This window comes from Hypanus sabinus, chromosome 19 (genome assembly GCF_030144855.1).
Source record: "Hypanus sabinus isolate sHypSab1 chromosome 19, sHypSab1.hap1, whole genome shotgun sequence".
Lineage (NCBI taxonomy): Eukaryota > Metazoa > Chordata > Chondrichthyes > Myliobatiformes > Dasyatidae > Hypanus > Hypanus sabinus.
In genome coordinates, this window is record NC_082724.1 from 66,880,526 (window position 1) to 66,899,837 (window position 19,312).

The following is a 19,312-nucleotide window of genomic DNA, read 5'->3' on the forward strand; positions in this document are numbered from 1 at the left end:
ATGAACTATTCAGGAAGAAGCGATGAATGACAGAGGAAGAGTGATGATCAACAGACTAAGGAGGTATGAATGACAGAGGAAGGAGTAATGGACAACTGAGGAAGGTGTGATGAATGACAGAGGAAGGGGTGATGAACAATTCAGGAATGAGCGATGAATGACAGAGGAGAGATTGATGAACATTTGAGGAATAAGCGATGAATGACAAAGGTAGGATTGATGAACAACAGTGGAAGGAGAGATGAATGACAGAGGAAGGAGTATTGAACAATTTAGGACAAAGTGATGAATTGCAGAGGAAGGAGCACTGAATGACAGAGGAAGGATTGATGAACAATTGCGTAAGGAGCAATGAATGACAGAGGAAGGATTAATGAACAACAGAGGAAGGAGTGATGAATGACAGAGGAAGTGATTGATGTATAATTGAGGAAGGATTGATGAACAACAGAGGAAGGAGTTATGAATGACAGAGGAAGTGATTGATGTACAATTGAGGAAGGATTAATGAACAACAGAGGAAGGGGTAATGAGCAATTGAGGAAGGAGCAATGAATGACAGATGAATGAGGGAAGAACAATTGAGGAAGGAGCGATGAATGACAGGAGGGATTGATGAACAATTGAGTAACGAGCGATGAAAGAAGGAGGACTGATGAACAACAGAGGAAGGAGCGATGAATGACAGAGGAAGGTTGATGATCAACTGAGGAAGAAGCAATGAATGACAAAGGAAGGAGTGATGAATGTCAGAGGAAGGAGTGATGAGTAATTCGGGAAGAAGCGATGAATGACAGAGAACGGTTTGATGATCAACCGAGGAAGGAGCGATGAATTACAGAGGAAGGAGTGATTGCCAATTGAGGAAGTAGCGATGAAAGACAGAGGAAGTATTGATGAACAACTGAGGAAGGAGCGGTGAATGGCAGAGGATGGATTAATGATCAACAGAGGAAGGAGTGATGAATGACAGAGGAAGAATTGAAGAACAACACAGGAAGTAGCGATGAATGACAGAGGAGGATTGATGAATAATTGAGGAAAGAGCGATGAATGACAGAGGAAGGAATGATGAACAATTCAAGAAGAAACGATGAATGTCATAGGAAGAGTGATGATCAACTGAGGAAGGAGGAATGAATGACAGAGGAAGGAGTGAGGAACAATTGAGGAAGTAGCGAAGAATGACAGAGGAAGGAGTGATGATCAACAGAGTAAGGAGGTATGAATGACAGAGGAAGGAGTAATGGACAACTGAGGAAGGTGCGATGAATGACAGAGGAAGGAGTGATGAACAATTGCGGAAAGAGTGATGAATGACAGAGGAAGGATTGATTGACAACAGAGGAAAGAGCGATGAATGACAAAGGAAAGATTGATGAACATTTGAGGAATAAGCGATGAATGACAGAGGAAGGATTGATGAACAACAGTGGAAGGAGTGATGAATGACAGAGGAAGGATTGATGAACAATTCAGGTAGGAGCAATGAATGAGATAGGAAGGAGAGACGAACAACAGAGAAACGAGCGATGTACAATTGAGCAAGGATCGATGAATGACAGAGGAAGGAGTGATGAACTATTCAGGAAGAAGCGATGAATGACAGAGGAAGGATTGATTAACAACAGAGGAAAGAGCGATGAATGACAGAGGAAAGATTGATGAACGTTTGAGGAATAAGCGATGAATGACAGAGGAAGGATTGATGAACAACAGTGGAAGAAGCGATGAATGACAGAGGAAGAATGATGAGCAACTGAGGTAGGAGCGATGAAAGACAGAGGAAGAATTGATGAACAACAGAGGAAGGAGAAATGAATGACAGAGGAAGGATTAATGAACCATTGAGGTACGAGCGATGAATGACAGAGGAAGGTTTGATGATCAACAGAGGAAGGAGCGATGAATGACAGAGGAAGAATTGCTGTACAACACACGAGTGATGTACAATTGAGCAAGGATCGAGGAATGACAGAGGAAGGAGTGATGAACTATTCAGGAAGAAGCGATGAATGACAGAGGAAGAGTGATGAGCAACTGAGGTAGGAGCGATGAAAGACAGAGGAAGGATTGAAGAACAGCACAGGAAGTAGCGATGAATGACAGAGGAGGATTGATGAATAATTGAGGAAAGAGCGATGAATGACAGAGGAAGGAGTGATGAACAATTCAAGAAGAAACGATGAATGTCATAGGAAGAGTGATGATCAACTGAGGAAGGAGGAATGAATGACAGAGGAAGGAGTGAGGAACAATTGAGGAAGTAGCGAAGAATGACAGAGGAAGGAGTGATGATCAACAGAGTAAGGAGGTATGAATGACAGAGGAAGGAGTAATGGACAACTGAGGAAGGTGCGATGAATGACAGAGGAAGGAGTGATGAACAATTGCGGAAAGAGTGATGAATGACAGAGGAAGGATTGATTAACAACAGAGGAAAGAGCGATGAATGACAGAGGAAAGATTGATGAACATTTGAGGAATAAGCGATGAATGACAGAGGAAGGATTGATGAACAACAGTGGAAGGAGTGATGAATGACAGAGGAAGGATTGATGAACAATTCAGGTAGGAGCGATGAATGAGATAGGAAGGAGAGACGAACAACAGAGAAACGAGCGATGTACAATTGAGCAAGGATCGATGAATGACAGAGGAAGGAGCGATGAACTATTCAGGAAGAAGCGATGAATGACAGAGTAAGAATTGATGAACAACAGTGGAAGGAGTGATGAATGACAGAGGAAGGATTGATGAACAACTCATGTAGGAGCGATGAATGAGATAGGAAGGAGAGACGAACAACAGAGAAACGAGCGATGTACAATTGAGCAAGGATCGATGAATGACAGAGGAAGGAGTGATGAACAATTCAGGAAGAAGCGATGAATGACAGAGGAAGAATGATGAGCAACTGAGGTAGGAGAGATGAAAGACAGAGGAGGAATTGATGAACAACAGAGGAAGGAGAAATGAATGACAGAGGAAGGATTAATGAACCATTGAGGAATGAGCGATGATTGACAGAGGAAGGTTTGATAATCAACAGAGGAAGGAGCGATGAATGACAGAGGAAGAATTGCAGTACAACACACGAGTGATGTACAATTGAGCAAGGATCGAGGAATGACAGAGGAAGGAGTGATGAACTATTCAGGAAGAAGCGATGAATGACAGAGGAAGAGTGATGAGCAACTGAGGTAGGAGCGATGAAAGACAGAGGAAGGATTGATGAACAACAGAGGAAGGAGAAATGAATGACAGAGGAAGGACTAATGAACAACTGAGGAAAGAGTGATGAATGACAGAGGAAGGAGCGATGAATGACAGAGGAAGTATTGATGATTAACAGAGGAAGGAGCGATGAATGACAGAGGAAGGAGGGATGTACAATTGAGCAAGGATCGAGGAATGACAGAGAAAGGAGTGATGAACTATTCAGGAAGAAGCGATGAATGACAGAGGAAGAGTGATGATCAACTGATGAAGGAGCGATGAATGACAGAGGAAGGAGTGAGGAACAATTGAGGAAGTAGCGATGAATGACAGAGGAAGGAGTGATGATCAACAGACTAAGGAGGTATGAATGACAGAGGAAGGAGTAATGGACAACTGAGGAAGGTGTGATGAATGACAGAGGAAGTGGTGATGAACAATTCAGGAAAGAGCAATGAATGACAGAGGAGAGATTGATGAACATTTGAGGAATAAGCGATGAATGACAAAGGTAGGATTGATGAACAACAGTGGAAGGAGAGATGAATGACAGAGGAAGGAGTATTGAACAATTTAGGACAAAGTGATGAATTGCAGAGGAAGGAGCACTGAATGACAGAGGAAGGATTGATGAACAATTGCGTAAGGAGCAATGAATGACAGAGGAAGGACTAATGAACAACTGAGGAAAGAGTGATGAATGACAGAGGAAGGAGCGATGAATGACAGAGGAAGGATTGATGATTAACAGAGGAAGGAACGATGAATGTCAGAGGAAGGAGGGATGTACAATTGAGCAAGGATCGAGGAATGACAGAGAAAGCAGTGATGAACTATTCAGGAAGAAGCGATGAATGACAGAGGAAGAGTGATGATCAACTGATGAAGGAGCGATGAATGACAGAGGAAGGAGTGAGGATCAACAGACTAAGGAGGTATGAATGCCAGAGGAAGGAGTAATGGACAGCTGAGGAAGGTGTGATGAATGACAGAGGAAGGGGTGATGAACAATTCAGGAAAGAGCGATGAATGACAGAGGAGAGATTGATGAACATTTGAGGAATAAGCGATGAATGACAAAGGTAGGATTGATGAACAACAGTGGAAGGAGTGATGAATGACAGAGGAAGGATTGATGAACAATTCAGGATGGAGCGATGAATGAGATAGGAAGGAGAGACGAACGACAGAGAAACAAGTGATGTACAATTGAGCAAGGATCGATGAATGTCAGAGGAAGTAGTGCTGAACTATTCAGGAAGAAGCGATGAATGACAGAGGAAGAGTGATGATCAACTGAGGAAGGAGTGATGAATGACGGAGGAAGGTGTGAGGAGCAATTGAGGAAGTAGCGATGAATGATAAAGGAAGGAGTGATGATCAGCACAGTAAGGAGGTATGAATGACAGAGGAAGGAGTGATGAACAATTCAGGAAGAAGCGATGAATGACAGAGGAAGAGTGATGAGCAACTGAGGTAGGAGCGATGAAAGACAGAGGAAGAATTGATGAACAACAGAGGAATGAGAAATGAATGACAGAGGAAGGATTAATGAACCATTGAGAAACGAGTGATGAATGACAGAGGAAGGTTTGATGATCAACAGAGGAAGGAGCGATGAATGACAGAGGAAGAATTGCAGAACAACACAGGAAGTAGTGATGAATGAAAGAGGAGTATTGATGAACAACAGAGGAAGGAGAAATGAATGACTGAGGAAGAATTAATGAATAATTGAGGAACGAGCGATTAATGACAGAGGAAGGATTGATGAACAATCGAGGGAGGAGAGATGAATGACAGAGGAAGGTGTATTGAACAATTCAGGACAAAGTGATGAATTGCAGAGGAAGGAGCACTGAATGACAGAGGAAGGATTGATGAACGATTGCGTAAGGAGCGATGAATGACAGAGGAAGGATTAAGGAACAACAGAGGAAGGAGTGATGAATGACAGAGGAAGTGATTGATGTACAATTGAGGAAGGATTGATGAACAACAGAGGAAGGAGTGATGAATGACAGAGGAAGTGATTGATGAACAATTGAGGAATGATTAATGAACAACAGAGGAAGGGGTAATGAGCAATTGAGGAAGGAGCAATGAATGACAGGAGGGATTGATGAACAATTGAGTAACGAGAGATGAAAGAGGGAGGACTGATGAACAACAGAGAAAGGAGCGATGAATGACAGACGAAGGTTGATGATCAACTGAGGAAGAAGCAATGAATGACAAAGGAAGGAGTGATGAATGTCAGAGGAAGGAGTGATGAGCAATTCGGGAAGAAGCGATCAATGACAGAGAACGGTTTGATGATCAACCGAGGAAGGAGCGATGAATTACAGAGGAAGGAGTGATTGCCAATTGAGGAAGAAGCGATGAAAGACAGAGGAAGGATTGATGAACAACTGAGGAAGGAGCGGTGAATGGCAGAGGATGGATTAATGATCAACAGAGGAAGGAGTGATGAATGACAGAGGAAGAATTGAAGAACAACACAGGAAGTAGCGATGAATGACAGAGGAGGATTGATGAATAATTGAGGAAAGAGCGATGAATGACAGAGGAAGGAGTGATGAACAATTCAGGAAGAAACGATGAATGTCATAGGAAGAGTGATGATCAACTGAGGAAGGAGGAATGAATGACAGAGGAAGGAGTGAGGAACAATTGAGGAAGTAGCGATGAATGACAGAGGAAGGAGTGATGATCAACAGAGTAAGGAGGTATGAATGACAGAGGAAGGAGTAATGGACAACTGAGGAAGGTGCGATGAATGACAGAGGAAGGAGTGATGAACAATTGAGGAAAGAGTGATGAATGACAGAGGAAGGTTTGATTAACAACAGAGTAAAGAGCGATGAATGACAGAGGAAAGATTGATGAACATTTGAGGAATAAGCGATGAATGACAGAGGAAGGATTGATGAACAACAGTGGAAGGAGTGATGAATGACAGAGGAAGGATTGATGAACAATTCATGTAGGAGCGATGAATGAGATAGGAAGGAGAGACGAACAACAGAGAAACGAGCGATGTACAATTGAGCAAGGATCGATGAATGACAGAGGAAGGAGTGATGAACTATTCAGGAAGAAGCGATGAATGACAGAGGAAGAGTGATGATCAACTGAGGAAGGTGTGATGAATGACGGAGGAAGAAGTGAGGAACAATTCAGGAAGTAGCGATGAATGACAGAGGAAGGAGTGATGATCAGCAGAGTAAGGAGGCATATATGACAGAGGAAGGAGTGATAAACAATTGAGGAAGAAGCGATGAATGACAGAGGAAGAGTGATGAGCACCTGAGGTAGGAGCGATGAAAGCCAGAGGAAGGATTGATGAACAACAGAGGAAGGAGAAATGAATGACAGAGGAAGGATTAATGAACATCTGAGGAAAGAGTGATGAATGACAGAGGAAGGAGCGATGAATGACAGAGGAAGGAGTGATGAACAATTCAGGAAGAAACGATGAATGTCATAGGAAGAGTGATGATCAACTGAGGAAGGAGCAATGAATGACAGAGGAAGGAGTGAGGAACAATTGAGGAAGTAGCGATGAATGACAGAGGAAGGAGTGATGATCAACAGAGGAAAGAGCGATGAATGACAGTAGAAAGATTGATGAACATTTGAGGAATAAGCGATGAATGACAGAGTAAGAATTGATGAACAACAGTGGAAGGAGTGATGAATGACAGAGGAAGGATTGATGAACAACTCATGTAGGAGCGATGAATGAGATAGGAAGGAGAGACGAACAACAGAGAAACGAGCGATGTACAATTGAGCAAGGATCGATGAATGACAGAGGAAGGAGTGATGAACTATTCAGGAAGAAGCGATGAATGACAGAGGAAGGATTGATTAACAACAGAGGAAAGAGCGATGAATGACAGAGGAAAGATTGATGAACATTTGAGGAATAAGCGATGAATGACAGAGGAAGGATTGATGAACAACAGTGGAAGGAGTGATGAATGACAGAGGAAGGATTGATGAACAACTCATGTAGGAGCGATGAATGAGATAGGAAGGAGAGACGAACAACAGAGAAACGAGCGATGTAGAATTGAGCAAGGATCGATGAATGACAGAGGAAGGAGCGATGAACTATTCAGGAAGAAGCGATGAATGACAGAGGAAGAGTGATGAGCAACTGAGGTAGGAGCGATGAAAGACAGAGGAAGGATTGATGAACAACAGAGGAAGGAGAAATGAATGACAGAGGAAGGACTAATGAACAACTGAGGAAAGAGTGATGAATGAAAGAGGAAGGAGCGATGAATGACAGAGGAAGGATTGATGATTAACAGAGGAAGGAGGGATGTACAATTGAGCAAGGATCGAGGAATGACAGAGAAAGGAGTGATGAAGTATTCAGGAAGAAGCGATGAATGACAGAGGAAGAGTGATGATCAACTGATGAAGGAGCGATGAATGTCAGAGGAAGGAGTGAGGAACAATTGAGGAAGTAGCGATGAATGACAGAGGAAGGAGTGATGATCAACAGACTAAGGAGGTATGAATGACAGAGGAAGGAGTAATGGACAACTGAGGAAGGTGTGATGAATGACAGAGGAAGGGGTGATGAACAATTCAGGAAAGAGCGATGAATGACAGAGGAGAGATTGATGAACATTTGAGGAATAAGCGATGAATGACAAAGGTAGGATTGATGAACAACAGTGGAAGGAGAGATGAATGACAGAGGAAGGAGTATTGAACAACTGAGGAAAGAGTGATGAATGACAGAGGAAGGAGCGATGAATGACAGAGGAAGGATTGATGATTAACAGAGGAAGGAGCGATGAATGACAGAGGAAGGAGGGATGTACAATTGAGCAAGGATCGAGGAATGACAGAGAAAGGAGTGATGAACTATTCAGGAAGAAGCGATGAATGACAGAGGAAGAGTGATGATCAACTGATGAAAGAGCGATGAATGACAGAGGAAGGAGTGAGGAACAATTGAGGAAGTAGCGATGAATGACAGAGGAAGATGATCAACAGACTAAGGAGGTATGAATGACAGAGGAAGGAGTAATGGACAACTGAGGAAGGTGTGATGAATGACAGAGGAAGGGGTGATGAACAATTCAGGAAAGAGCGATGAATGACAGAGGAGAGATTGATGAACATTTGAGGAATAAGCGATGAATGACAAAGGTAGGATTGATGAACAACAGTGGAAGGAGAGATGAATGACAGAGGAAGGATTGATGAACAATTGCGTAAGGAGCAATGAATGACAGAGGAAGGATTAATGAACAACAGAGGAAGGAGTGATGAATGACAGAGGAAGTGATTGATGTAGAATTGAGGAAGGATTGATGGACAACAGAGGAAGGAGTGATGAATGACAGAGGAAGTGATTGATGTACAATTGAGGAAGGATTAATGAACAACAGAGGAAGGGGTAATGAGCAATTGAGGAAGGAGCAATGAATGACAGATGAATGAGGGAAGAACAATTGAGGAAGGAGCGATGAATGACAGGAGGGATTGATGAACAATTGAGTAACGAGCGATGAAAGAAGGAGGACTGATGAACAACAGAGGAAGGAGCGATGAATGACAGAGGAAGGTTGATGATCAACTGAGGAAGAAGCAATGAATGACAAAGGAAGGAGTGATGAATGTCAGAGGAAGGAGTGATGAGTAATTCGGGAAGAAGCGATGAATGACAGAGAACGGTTTGATGATCAACCGAGGAAGGAGCGATGAATTACAGAGGAAGGAGTGATTGCCAATTGAGGAAGTAGCGATGAAAGACAGAGGAAGTATTGATGAACAACTGAGGAAGGAGCGGTGAATGGCAGAGGATGGATTAATGATCAACAGAGGAAGGAGTGATGAATGACAGAGGAAGAATTGAAGAACAACACAGGAAGTAGCGATGAATGACAGAGGAGGATTGATGAATAATTGAGGAAAGAGCGATGAATGACAGAGGAAGGAGTGATGAACAATTCAAGAAGAAACGATGAATGTCATAGGAAGAGTGATGATCAACTGAGGAAGGAGGAATGAATGACAGAGGAAGGAGTGAGGAACAATTGAGGAAGTATCGAAGAATGACAGAGGAAGGAGTGATGATCAACAGAGTAAGGAGGTATGAATGACAGAGGAAGGAGTAATGGACAACTGAGGAAGGTGCGATGAATGACAGAGGAAGGAGTGATGAACAATTGCGGAAAGAGTGATGAATGACAGAGGAAGGATTGATTAACAACAGAGGAAAGAGCGATGAATGACAGAGGAAAGATTGATGAACATTTGAGGAATAAGCGATGAATGACAGAGGAAGGATTGATGAACAACAGTGGAAGGAGTGATGAATGACAGAGGAAGGATTGATGAACAATTCAGGTAGGAGCGATGAATGAGATAGGAAGGAGAGACGAACAACAGAGAAACGAGCGATGTACAATTGAGCAAGGATCGATGAATGACAGAGGAAGGAGTGATGAACTATTCAGGAAGAAGCGATGAATGACAGAGGAAGGATTGATTAACAACAGAGGAAAGAGCGATGAATGACAGAGGAAAGATTGATGAACGTTTGAGGAATAAGCGATGAATGACAGAGGAAGGATTGATGAACAACAGTGGAAGAAGCGATGAATGACAGAGGAAGAATGATGAGCAACTGAGGTAGGAGCGATGAAAGATAGAGGAAGAATTGATGAACAACAGAGGAAGGAGAAATGAATGACAGAGGAAGGATTAATGAACCATTGAGGAACGAGCGATGAATGACAGAGGAAGGTTTGATGATCAACAGAGGAAGGAGCGATGAATGACAGAGGAAGAATTGCAGTACAACACACGAGTGATGTACAATTGAGCAAGGATCGAGGAATGACAGAGGAAGGAGTGATGAACTATTCAGGAAGAAGCGATGAATGACAGAGGAAGAGTGATGAGCAACTGAGGTAGGAGCGATGAAAGACAGAGGAAGGATTGAAAAACAACACAGGAAGTAGCGATGAATGACAGAGGAGGATTGATGAATAATTGAGGAAAGAGCGATGAATGACAGAGGAAGGAGTGATGAACAATTCAAGAAGAAATGATGAATGTCATAGGAAGAGTGATGATCAACTGAGGAAGGAGGAATGAATGACAGAGGAAGGAGTGAGGAACAATTGAGGAAGTAGCGAAGAATGACAGAGGAAGGAGTGATGATCAACAGAGTAAGGAGGTATGAATGACAGAGGAAGGAGTAATGGACAACTGAGGAAGGTGCGATGAATGACAGAGGAAGGAGTGATGAACAATTGCGGAAAGAGTGATGAATGACAGAGGAAGGATTGATTAACAACAGAGGAAAGAGCGATGAATGACAGAGGAAAGATTGAAGAACATTTGAGGAATAAGCGATGAATGACAGAGGAAGGATTGATGAACAACAGTGGAAGGAGTGATGAATGACAGAGGAAGGATTGATGAACAATTCAGGTAGGAGCGATGAATGAGATAGGAAGGAGAGACGAACAACAGAGAAACGAGCGATGTACAATTGAGCAAGGATCGATGAATGACAGAGGAAGGAGTGATGAACTATTCAGGAAGAAGCGATGAATGACAGAGGAAGGATTGATTAACAACAGAGGAAAGAGCGATGAATGACAGAGGAAAGATTGATGAACGTTTGAGGAATAAGCGATGAATGACAGAGGAAGGATTGATGAACAACAGTGGAAGGAGTGATGAATGACAGAGGAAGGATTGATGAACAACTCATGTAGGAGCGATGAATGAGATAGGAAGGAGAGACGAACAACAGAGAAACGAGCGATGTACAATTGAGCAAGGATCGATGAATGACAGAGGAAGGAGCGATGAACTATTCAGGAAGAAGCGATGAATGACAGAGTAAGAATTGATGAACAACAGTGGAAGGAGTGATGAATGACAGAGGAAGGATTGATGAACAACTCATGTAGGAGCGATGAATGAGATAGGAAGGAGAGACGAACAACAGAGAAACGAGCGATGTACAATTGAGCAAGGATCGATGAATGACAGAGGAAGGAGTGATGAACAATTCAGGAAGAAGCGATGAATGACAGAGGAAGAATGATGAGCAACTGAGGAAGGAGCGATGAAAGACAGAGGAAGAATTGATGATCAACAGAGGAAGGAGCGATGAATGACAGAGGAAGAATTGCAGTACAACACATGAGTGATGTACAATTGAGCAAGGATCGAGGAATGACAGAGGAAGGAGTGATGAGCAACTGAGGTAGGAGCGATGAAAGACAGAGGAAGGATTAATGAACCATTGAGGAACGAGCGATGATTGACAGAGGAAGGTTTGATGATCAACAGAGGAAGGAGCGATGAATGACAGAGGAAGAATTGCAGTACAACACATGAGTGATGTACAATTGAGCAAGGATCGAGGAATGACAGAGGAAGGAGTGATGAGCAACTGAGGTAGGAGCGATGAAAGACAGAGGAAGGATTGATGAACAACAGAGGAAGGAGAAATGAATGACAGAGGAAGGACTAATGAACAACTGAGGAAAGAGTGATGAATGACAGAGGAAGGAGCGATGAATGACAGAGGAAGGAGGGATGTACAATTGAGCAAGGATCGAGGAATGACAGAGAAAGGAGTGATGAACTATTCAGGAAGAAGCGATGAATGACAGAGGAAGAGTGATGATCAACTGATGAAGGAGCGATGAATGACAGAGGAAGGAGTGAGGAACAATTGAGGAAGTAGCGATGAATGACAGAGGAAGGAGTGATGATCAACAGACTAAGGAGGTATGAATGACAGAGGAAGGAGTAATGGACAACTGAGGAAGGTGTGATGAATGACAGAGGAAGTGGTGATGAACAATTCAGGAAAGAGCAATGAATGACAGAGGGGAGATTGATGAACATTTGAGGAATAAGCGATGAATGACAAAGGTAGGATTGATGAACAACAGTGGAAGGAGAGATGAATGACAGAGGAAGGAGTATTGAACAATTTAGGACAAAGTGATGAATTGCAGAGGGAGGAGCACTGAATGACAGAGGAAGGATTGATGAACAATTGCGTAAGGAGCAATGAATGACAGAGGAAGGACTAATGAACAACTGAGGAAAGAGTGATGAATGACAGAGGAAGGAGCGATGAATGACAGAGGAAGGATTGATGATTAACAGAGGAAGGAATGATGAATGACAGAGGAAGGAGGGATGTACAATTGAGCAAGGATCGAGGAATGACAGAGAAAGCAGTGATGAACTATTCAGGAAGAAGCGATGAATGACAGAGGAAGAGTGATGATCAACTGATGAAGGAGCGATGAATGACAGAGGAAGGAGTGAGGAACAATTGAGGAAGTAGCGATGAATGACAGAGGAAGGAGTGATGATCAACAGACTAAGGAGGTATGAATGCCAGAGGAAGGAGTAATGGACAGCTGAGGAAGGTGTGATGAATGACAGAGGAAGGGGTGATGAACAATTCAGGAAAGAGCGATGAATGACAGAGGAGAGATTGATGAACATTTGAGGAATAAGCGATGAATGACAAAGGTAGGATTGATGAACAACAGTGGAAGGAGTGATGAATGACAGAGGAAGGATTGATGAACAATTCAGGATGGAGCGATGAATGAGATAGGAAGGAGAGACGAACGACAGAGAAACAAGTGATGTACAATTGAGCAAGGATCGATGAATGTCAGAGGAAGTAGTGCTGAACTATTCAGGAAGAAGCGATGAATGACAGAGGAAGAGTGATGATCAACTGAGGAAGGAGTGATGAATGACGGAGGAAGGTGTGAGGAGCAATTGAGGAAGTAGCGATGAATGATAAAGGAAGGAGTGATGATCAGCACAGTAAGGAGGTATGAATGACAGAGGAAGGAGTGATGAACAATTCAGGAAGAAGCGATGAATGACAGAGGAAGAGTGATGAGCAACTGAGGTAGGAGCGATGAAAGACAGAGGAAGAATTGATGAACAACAGAGGAATGAGAAATGAATGACAGAGGAAGGATTAATGAACCATTGAGAAACGAGTGATGAATGACAGAGGAAGGTTTGATGATCAACAGAGGAAGGAGCGATGAATGACAGAGGAAGAATTGCAGAACAACACAGGAAGTAGTGATGAATGAAAGAGGAGTATTGATGAACAACAGAGGAAGGAGAAATGAATGACTGAGGAAGAATTAATGAATAATTGAGGAACGAGCGATTAATGACAGAGGAAGGATTGATGAACAATCGAGGGAGGAGAGATGAATGACAGAGGAAGGTGTATTGAACAATTCAGGACAAAGTGATGAATTGCAGAGGAAGGAGCACTGAATGACAGAGGAAGGATTGATGAACGATTGCGTAAGGAGCGATGAATGACAGAGGAAGGATTAAGGAACAACAGAGGAAGGAGTGATGAATGACAGAGGAAGTGATTGATGAACAATTGAGGAAGGATTGATGAACAACAGAGGAAGGGGTAATGAGCAATTGAGGAAGGAGCAATGAATGACAGGAGGGATTGATGAACAATTGAGTAACGAGAGATGAAAGAGGGAGGACTGATGAACAACAGAGAAAGGAGCGATGAATGACAGACGAAGGTTGATGATCAACTGAGGAAGAAGCAATGAATGACAAAGGAAGGAGTGATGAATGTCAGAGGAAGGAGTGATGAGCAATTCGGGAAGAAGCGATGAATGACAGAGAACGGTTTGATGATCAACCGAGGAAGGAGCGATGAATTACAGAGGAAGGAGTGATTGCCAATTGAGGAAGAAGCGATGAAAGACAGAGGAAGGATTGATGAACAACTGAGGAAGGAGCGGTGAATGGCAGAGGATGGATTAATGATCAACAGAGGAAGGAGTGATGAATGACAGAGGAAGAATTGAAGAACAACACAGGAAGTAGCGATGAATGACAGAGGAGGATTGATGAACAATTGAGGAAAGAGCGATGAATGACAGAGGAAGGAGTGATGAACAATTCAGGAAGAAATGATGAATGTCATAGGAAGAGTGATGATCAACTGAGGAAGGAGGAATGAATGACAGAGGAAGGAGTGATGATCAACTGAGCAAGGAGGTATGAATGACAGAGGAAGGAGTAATGGACAACTGAGGAAGGTGCGATGAATGACAGAGGAAGGAGTGATGAACAATTGAGGAAAGAGTGATGAATGACAGAGGAAGGATTGAATAACAACAGAGGAAAGAGCGATGAATGACAGAGGAAAGATTGATGAACATTTGAGGAATAAGCGATGAATGACAGAGGAAGGATTGATGAACAACAGTGGAAGGAGTGATGAATGACAGAGGAAGGATTGATGAACAATTCATGTAGGAGCGATGAATGAGATAGGAAGGAGAGACGAACAACAGAGAAACGAGCGATGTACAATTGAGCAAGGATCGATGAATGACAGAGGAATGAGTGATGAACTATTCAGGAAGAAGCGATGAATGACAGAGGAAGAGTGATGATCAACTGAGGAAGGTATGATGAATGACGGAGGAAGAAGTGAGGAACAATTCAGGAAGTAGCGATGAATGACAGAGGAAGGAGTGATGAACAATTCAGGAAGAAATGATGAATGTCATAGGAAGAGTGATGATCAACTGAGGAAGGAGCAATGAATGACAGAGGAAGGAGTGATGAACAATTCAGGAAGAAACGATGAATGTCATAGGAAGAGTGATGATCAACTGAGGAAGGAGCAATGAATGACAGAGGAAGGAGTGAGGAACAATTGAGGAAGTAGCGATGAATGACAGAGTAAGAATTGTTGAACAACAGTGGAAGGAGTGATGAATGACAGAGGAAGGATTGATGAACAATTCATGTAGGAGCGATGAATGAGATAGGAAGGAGAGACGAACAACAGAGAAACGAGCGATGTACAATTGAGCAAGGATCGATGAATGACAGAGGAAGGAGTGATGAAGTATTCAGGAAGAAGCGATGAATGACAGAGGAAGGATTGATTAACAACAGAGGAAAGAGCGATGAATGACAGAGGAAAGATTGATGAACATTTGAGGAAGAAGCGATGAATGACATAGGGAGGATTGATGAACAGTGGAAGGAGTGATGAATGACAGAGGAAGGATTGATGAACAACTCATGTAGGAGCGATGAATGAGATAGGAAGGAGAGACGAACAACAGAGAAACGAGTGATGTACAATTGAGCAAGGATCGATGAATGACAGAGGAAGGAGTGATGAACTATTCAGGAAGAAGCGATGAATGACAGAGGAAGAGTGATGAGCAACTGAGATAGGAACGATGAAAGACAGAGGAAGGATTGATGAACAACAGAGGAAGGAGAAATGAATGACAGAGGAAGGACTAATGAACAACTGAGGAAAGAGTGATGAATGACAGAGGAAGGAGCGATGAATGACAGAGGAAGGATTGATGATTAACAGAGGAAGGAGCGATGAATGACAGAGGAAGGAGCGATGTACAATTGAGCAAGGATCGAGGAATGACAGAGAAAGGAGTGATGAACTATTCAGGAAGAAGCGATGAATGACAGAGGAAGAGTGATGATCAACTGATGAAGGAGCGATGAATGACAGAGGAAGGAGTGAGGAACAATTGAGGAAGTAGAGATGAATGACAGAGGAAGGAGTGATGATCAACAGACTAAGGAGGTATGAATGACAGAGGAAGGAGTAATGGACAACTGAAAAAGGTGTGATGAATGACAGAGGAAGGAGTGATGAACAATTCAGGAAAGAGCGATGAATGACAGAGGAGAGATTGATGAACATTTGAGGAATAAGCGATGAATGACAAAGTTAGGATTGATGAACAACAGTGGAAGGAGTGATGAATGACAGAGGAAGGATTGATGAACAATTCAGGATGGAGCGATGAATGAGATAGGAAGGAGAGACGAACGACAGAGAAACAAGTGATGTACAATTCAGCAAGGATCGATGAATGACAGAGGAAGTAGTGCTGAACTATTCAGGAAGAAGCGATGAATGACAGAGGAAGAGTGATGAGCAACTGAGGTAGGAACGATGAAAGACAGAGGAAGGATTGATGAGCAACAGAGGAAGGAGAAATGAATGACAGAGGAAGGATTAATGAACAACTGAGGAAAGAGTGATGAATGACAGAGGAAGGAGCGATGAATGACAGAGGAAGGAGTGATGAACAATTCAGGAAGAAACGATGAATGTCATAGGAAGAGTGATGTTCAACTGAGGAAGGAGCAATGAATGACAGAGGAAGGTGTGAGGATCAATTGAGGAAGTAGCGATGAATGACAGAGGAAGGAGTGATGATCAACAGAGGAAAGAGCGATGAATGACAGAGGAACGATTGATAAACATTTGAGGAATAAGCGATGAATGACAGAGTAAAAATTGATGAACAACAGTGGAAGGAGTGATGAATGACAGAGGAAGGATTGATGAACAATTCATGTAGGAGTGATGAATGAGATAGGAAGGAGAGACGAACAACAGAGAAACGAGCGATGTAAAATTGAGCAAGGATCGATGAATGACAGAGGAAGGAGTGATAAATTATTCAGGAAGAAGCGATGAATGACAGAGGAAGGATTGATTAACAACAGAGGAAAGAGCGATGAATGACAGAGGAAAGATTGATGATCATTTGAGGAATAAGCGATGAATGACAGAGGAAGGATTGATGAACAACAGTGGAAGGAGTGATGAATGACAGAGGAAGGATTGATGAACAACTCATGTAGGAGCGATGAATGAGATAGGAAGGAGAGACGAACAACAGAGAAACGAGCGATGTACAATTGAGCAAGGATCGATGAATGACAGAGGAAGGAGCAATGAACTATTCAGGAAGAAGCGATGAATGACAGAGGAAGAGTGATGATCAACTGAGGAAGGAGTGATGAATGACGGAGGAAGGTGTGAGGAGCAATTGAGGAAGTAGCGATGAATGATAAAGGAAGGAGTGATGATCAGCACAGTAAGGAGGTATGAATGACAGAGGAAGGAGTGATGAACAATTCAGGAAGAAGCGATGAATGACAGAGGAAGAGTGATGAGCAACTGAGGTAGGAGCGATGAAAGACAGAGGAAGAATTGATGAACAACAGAGGAAGGAGAAATAAATGACAGAAGAAGGATTAATGAACCATTGAGGAACGAGTGATGAATGACAGAGGAAGGTTTGATGATCAACAGAGGAATAAGCGATGAATGACAGAGGAAGGAGTGAGGAACAATTGAGGAAGTAGCGATGAATGACAGAGTAAGAATTGTTGAACAACAGTGGAAGGAGTGATGAATGACAGAGGAAGGATTGATGAACAATTCATGTAGGAGCGATGAATGAGATAGGAAGGAGAGACGAACAACAGAGAAACGAGCGATGTACAATTGAGCAAGGATCGATGAATGACAGAGGAAGGAGTGATGAACTATTCAGGAAGAAGCGATGAATGACAGAGGAAGGATTGATTAACAACAGAGGAAAGAGCGATGAATGACAGAGGAAAGATTGATGAACATTTGAGGAATAAGCGATGAATGACAGAGGAAGGATTGATGAACAGTGGAAGGAGTGATGAATGACAGAGGAAGGATTGATGAACAACTCATGTAGGAGCGATGAATGAGATAGGAAGGAGAGACGAACAACAGAGAAACGAGTGATGTACAATTGAGCAAGGATCGATGAATGACAGAGGAAGGAGTGATGAACTATTCAGGAAGAAGCGATGAATGACAGAGGAAGAGTGATGATCAACTGAGGAAGGTGTGATGAATGACGGAGGAAGAAGTGAGGAACAATTCAGGATGGAGCGATGAATGAGATAGGAAGGAGAGACGAACGACAGAGAAACAAGTGATGTACAATTGAGCAAGGATCGATGAATGACAGAGGAAGGAGTGATGAACTATTCAGGAAGAAGCGATGAATGACAGAGGAAGAGTGATGATCAACTGAGGTAGGAGCGATGAAAGACAGGGGAAGGATTGATGAGCAACAGAGGAAGGAGAAATGAATGACAGAGGAAGGATTAATGAACAACTGAGGAAAGAGTGATGAATGACAGAGGAAGGAGCGATGAATGACAGAGGAAGGAGTGATGAACAATTCAGGAAGAAACGATGAATGTCATAGGAAGAGTGATGATCAACTGAGGAAGGAGCAATGAATGACAGAGGAAGGAGTGATGAACAATTGAGGAAGTAGCGATGAATGACAGAGGAAGGATTGATGAACAATTCATGTAGGAGCGATGAATGAGATAGGAAGGAGAGACGAACAACAGAGAAACGAGCGATGTACAATTGAGCAAGGATCGATGAATGACAGAGGAAGGAGTGATAAATTATTCAGGAAGAAGCGATGAATGACAGAGGAAGGATTGATTAACAACAGAGGAAAGAGCGATGAATGACAGAGGAAAGATTGATGAACATTTGAGGAATAAGCGATGAATGACAGAGGAAGGATTGATGAACAACAGTGGAAGGAGTGATGAATGACAGAGGAAGGATTGATGAACAACTCATGTAGGAGCGATGAATGAGATAGGAAGGAGAGACGAACAACAGAGAAACGAGCGATGTACAATTGAGCAAGGATCGATGAATGACAGAGGAAGGAGCGATGAACTATTCAGGAAGAAGCGATGAAAGACAGAGGAAGGATTGATGAACAACAGAGGAAGGAGAAATGAATGACAGAGGAAGGACTAATGAACAACTGAGGAAAGAGTGATGAATGACAGAGGAAGGAGCGATGAATGACAGAGGAAGGATTGATGATTAACAGAGGAAGGAGCGATGAATGACAGAGGAAGGAGGGATGTACAATTGAGCAAGGATCGAGGAATGACAGAGGAAGGAGTGATGAACTATTCAGGAAGAAGTGATGAATGACAGAGGAAGAGTGATGATCAACTGATGAAGGAGCGATGAATGACAGAGGAAGGAGTGAGGAACAATTGAGGATGTAGCGATGAATGACAGAGGAAGGAGTGATGATCAACAGACTAAGGAGGTACGAATGACAGAGGAAGGAGTAATGGACAACTGAGGAAGGTGTGATGAACGACAGAGGAAGGAGTGATGAACAAT